The 5,286-nt window shown below is 47.7% G+C and overlaps 1 non-coding gene across 1 annotated transcript; it reads right to left on the reverse strand.

Annotated features, from left to right (window-relative positions):
- Nucleotides 1-1,876: 1,876 nt before the first annotated feature.
- Nucleotides 1,877-1,959, reverse strand: trnal-uaa. Its single transcript has one exon. It is a non-coding gene; the product is annotated as a tRNA-Leu (tRNA).
- Nucleotides 1,960-5,286: the final 3,327 nt, after the last annotated feature.

Here is a 5,286-nt window from a genome sequence, read left to right on the forward strand (position 1 = left end):
GGGTGCACTGGTCTCCTCATTGTCCCCAATGTTCTGGAGCTCGGGTGTCTCATCCTCCAACTCCCTAGAGCTTTGCCCCTTCTTCTGTAGGTGCCGGCCTGGCACATCTTCGTCTGAAGAGCAGCTGCCCCTGTCATCCGTGTCGGATGGGGGACGCCTCTTCTCACTTGTCTGGGAAGTGGCTTGGTCCCTTCTTAGCCCCTTCTTCCTTTTGGCTCTCTTCACCAGCTGCCACTCCCCCTGCTGATTTTCCGCTGCTTCCTCCTCCTCCATTGATTAACTCTCCTGAGGAGTGGGAGGATCAGGGGACAATGCTGTTGATCGGCTGTCTGCTGCCTCAATCTTTTCCTCCACCTTGTCTCTCTCTGTGTCCTCCTTTGTCCCGTTGTTCTCACTGGGGGCCATGGTGGTTGGAGTGTTGCAAGTGTCCTTGGTAGTAGTGACACGAAGCACTTCTTCTGCTTCCCTCTCGTTAGCTTTGGCTGCCTGTGCATAAGTGAGGCAGCGTTTGGGGCAGGTCCTGTAGAGATGAACTGCCTCCTCACACAGGTTGCAGCACTTAGTCTGTTTGCAATCCTTTGTCTGGTGCCCTTCCTGTTTGCAGGTCTTGCAGAGGACGGTGCTGCAGTTGGCCGCCACATGACCAGACTTGCCGCATGAGCAACAAAGTTTGGGTTGCCCAGCGTAGACAAGGTAGCCACGGCTTCCGCTGAAAGCCGGTCTTTGGTCTTTTGCGTGACCTTAACCTGGCGTTTGCATGTCCAAATCCCAAAGGCTTCTCTAACCTCGATGCAGCTCCCAACCTTGTCGACGTACCTGACGAGGAAGGTGAACATGTCGGTGACAGGGACGTTGGGGTTGTAGAGATCCACCATCACCACACGGTCCCGTTGCAATGGTAGAGCAAAGAGCGGCTCCACCGTCAGGATCCTCATCTCCGGCTGGTCTCTCTTCTCCTCGAACACCTTCAGGAACTCGACGCAGGCAGCAACATTTTTCCAATAGTCCGCCTGGTCCCCATTGGACCTGGTGCCTGAGGAGTTCCCACCCCACCCACACAGAAAAAACATCCGACGGTCCCGTTTTACACTGCAAGGGCCTTAGTTGGCCAACGAGCGTAAGAGTTTGTTTTATATCCGGGAGCTGGTTTTACATCCGCTTTGGCTATGCTGACTTCAGGCGCATCCCGAGAGTAAAATTCAGGTCTTAGTCTTTCCGCGTTTTAGTTAAGTTGAGGGTTTTTGATCCTGAGCTGCCACCTTTTTGGGATGGGTCACCATCTGTTCCAGAAATCTTCATAGTCTTCTGAATATTAACAGCAAGTCTTTATTAACTACTTGTAACAATATACATATACACAGTAAAGGGTACAGGCAAGGAGCTAACTCCATGTCCAGGTCTTAATACATCTCTGTTCAACACCACACTGACCCTCGGTCTGAGTCATGTGCATTCTTACATCATTGTGTGGGTGGTACTGGGCTCAGTCCCACTTTAACCCTGTATGTGCCAAACCCTTCTACCACAGGAAGGAGTGACTAAACAACAGAATGGATAATGGTGTGAAGCGATTACCCATTTCAAACAGAGATGAGGGGGAATTTCTTCTCTCAGAGGATTGTGAATCTTTGGAATTCTCTACCCCAGAGAGCAGTGGAGACTGGCTCATTGAATATACTCAAGGCTGAGTTAGACTGAATCTTAAATGACAGGAGCATTAAGGGTTGTGGGGAACAGGATAGTAAGTGGAGTTGAGTCCAGGATTTGATGAGTTATGATCTAATTGAATGACAGAGAAGCCGCGAGGGACCATGTGCTCCTATTTCTTCTGTTAAATTGAGCAGCAAGATGACAAGTAACAGCTAAAAAACACAACTACCAGGAGTGGGGTTTGAACCCACGCAGACACATGCCCATTGGATCTTAAGTCCAACACCTTAACCACTCAGCCATCCTGGTATATATGGAGCATTGAATCAAATGAAATTGAATGTGATCCAGATGCCATCTGTCCTTGTACAATTTCTCATTCTGATTGCTCGTCCTTCCGAAGCTAATGAATTGGAACAGACCGTGAACTGGAAAACAATCTATAAACACTGCAGTGTATTTAACTCCGTGTCCAGCACTGTGAGACAGCTTTCAGTGTTTATAAAGGGTGTAATTTATCCAGTGGTCTCTTGGATCAAACAGGGGAACAGAAGGGGGTCTGTATACGGAGGATTTGGTGTGAGCTCTGATTCCGACTCCTTTCTGGATTATAAGGAATAAAGAATGAATGAGAGCGAGAGATGCAACGTGGGAGAAGGGATGATGGAAGAATTTGTTCATGAACCTGATTAAATGTGGCTCAAACACCAGTTAATATTAAGATATCATCAGCGGAACATTAACATAACCTGAGCTCCGAGATCTGGTTGGGTCCCATTCCCCTGAAGTGAGGAACGAGCCGGTGGGGAAATTCCCCCTGGATTTCTATTCCCTGTAAGACGATAAGCTCACGGTGAGGTGGAAATAACTCCGTTGGGACGGTGTCAGATTGAAGAACCATTGTTCACTCGTCGGGACTTGGAAAAATTTATTAATATTGCTTCCAATCTCCACCCCTCCATCATTTTCACATGGTCCATCTCTGACACTTCCCTTCCCTTCCTTGACCTCTCTGTCTCAATATCTGGTGATAGACTGTCCACCAATATCCATTATAAGCCTACAGACTCCCACAGCTACCTCGACTACAGCTCCTCACACCCCGCTTCCTGTAAGGACTCCATCCCGTTCTCTCAGTTCCTTTGCCTCCTTCGCATCTGTTCCGATGATGCTCCCTTCAAAAACAGTTCCTCTGACATGTCCTCCTTCTTCCTTAACCGAGGTTTTCCACCCACGGTCGTTGACAGGGCCCTCAACCGTGTCCGGCCCATCTCCCGCGCATCAGCCCTCACACCTTCTCCTCCCTCCCAGAAACATGATAGGGTCCCCCTTGTCCTCACTTATCACCCCACCAGCCTCCGCATTCAAAGGATCATCCTCCGTCATTTCCGCCAACTCCAGCATGATGCCACCACCAAACATATCTTCCCTTCACACCCCTGTCAGCATTCCGTAGGGATCGTACCCTCCGGGACACCCTGGTCCACTCCTCCATCACCCCCTACTCCTCAATCCCCACCTATTGCACCACCCCATGCCCACACAAAAGATGTGTGGAATCCCACCTGCCCCTACACTTCCTCTCTCCTCACCATCCAAGGGCCCAAACACTCCTTTCAAGTGAAGCAGCATTTCACTTGCATTTCCCCCAACTTATTCTACTGCATTCGTTGCTCCCAATGCGGTCTCCTCTACATTGGAGAGACCAAACGTAAACTGAGCGACCGCTTTGCAGAACGCCTGTGGTCTGTCCGCAAGAATGACCCAAACCTCCCTGTCACTTGCCATTTTAACACTCCACCCTGCTCTCTTGCCCACATGTCTGTCCTTGGCTTGCTGCATTGTTCCAGTGAAGCCCAACGCAAACTGGAGGAACAACACCTCATCCCCCGACTAGGCACTTTACAGCCTTCTGGACTGAATATTGAATTCAACAACTTTAGGTCTTGAGCTCCCTCCTCAATCCCCACCCCCTTTCTGTTTCTTCCCTCTTCCTTTTGTTTTTTCCAATAAATTATATAGATTTTTCTTTTCCCACCTATTTCCATTATTTTAAAATATTTTTAAATATTTTATGCTCACCCCACCCCCACTAGAGCTATACCTTGAGTGCCCTACCATCCATTCTTAATTAGCACATTCGCATAGATAATATCGCCAACTTCAACACCTATGTGTTCTTTTGTTCTGTTGTCTGTGACATCTTTTGATGATCTGCTTCTATCACTGCTTGTTTGTCCCTACAACCACACCACCCCCTCCCCTTCTCTCCCCCAACCCCACCCCCCACTCTTCCCCCCCCACCACACCTTAAACCAGCTTATATTTCACCCCTTCCTTCGATTCACCCAGTTCTGTTGAAGGGTCATGAGGACTCGAAACGTCAACTCTTTTCTTTTCCGCCGATGCTGCTAGACCTGCTGAGTTTTTCCAGGTAATTCTGTTTTTGTTTTTAATTATTGTTCACTCCCTGGTTCTGAGCGTTTTAATTTAGTTTCTTCTCCATTTTAGTTAGAGAGAATCCAAGGAGAAATTTTCCACTCCTGACCCTGTGTCTCTCCGACTAATGGGAGTGAAACCACATCTTCCCCAAGCCTGAACAGGGAGACCTGCTCTCCCCGTGTTTAAAGGGAATTAATTGGATCTTAACCTTGTCTTAATGTAACGTTGACTGTCTGGAAATGTCTGGTGGAGAATGTTTTCCTCTTATATTAATGAAGCGGACGAGCAGAAATGAGAGGCTGTTCAACCGAGAGTTTGGAACTGGGTGAAGTGGCAGAGAGATGGTGGGAGTGAGAGGGACAGTGAGTCGGCCGTGGTCAACAGAACGTCAGGAATGAAGGTCAGAGGAACAGAATAGGCTGGAAAGACAGAAAAAGTGAGGAGCAGAGGCTGTGAGAAAGAGAGTAAGGGACAGGCTTGTTCAGTTGGTTGGGGTGTGATGTTTATAATAGCCGGTATCGGGGTTTGATCCTCTCCCAACTCAGAGGGAATTGGACTAACATTCTATCTGTACAATTATAGAATGATGCAAGGAAGCAGGAGGCCATTTGACCCATCGTGTCTCTACTGTCTTTTTGGTGAAACTATGCAATCAGTCCTAATTCCTGCTTTTACCCTAAAGCCCTGGACATTTTCTATTCCAGTATTGATCCAAATCTCTTTTGAAAGTTACTATTGAATCTGCTTCCAGCAGCTGATCAGACAGAACATTCCAGATCACAGGAACTCACTGTGTAAAAAATGTTTCCTCATGTCACCTCTGCTTCTGTTGTCAATCACCTTAAATCTGTGTCCTCTGGCTATCGACCCGTCTGCCATTGGAAACAGTTTCTCCCTATTGACCCGATAAAAACAGTTCAGGATTTTGAATGCCTCTGTCAAATTGCCTCTTCTCTGCTGCAAGGAGAACAACCCCAGCTTCTCCTGTCTCCCCACAAAACTGAAGTCCCTCACCCCGGTATCATTCTAGTAAATCTCTTCTGTTCATTTCCTCCCTCTCGTCAATAATTGGGATGAAATGTTTCAGAGGAAAAGCACAAATGAAATGAAGAGGGAGAGAGAATTAAATGTTGATGAAAATGGACTTCAGCGTTTGGAATATAAAAAGAGTGAACGATCAGTGAGGGTATATAT

This window comes from Carcharodon carcharias, chromosome 30 (genome assembly GCF_017639515.1).
Source record: "Carcharodon carcharias isolate sCarCar2 chromosome 30, sCarCar2.pri, whole genome shotgun sequence".
Classification (NCBI taxonomy): Eukaryota; Metazoa; Chordata; class Chondrichthyes; order Lamniformes; family Lamnidae; genus Carcharodon; species Carcharodon carcharias.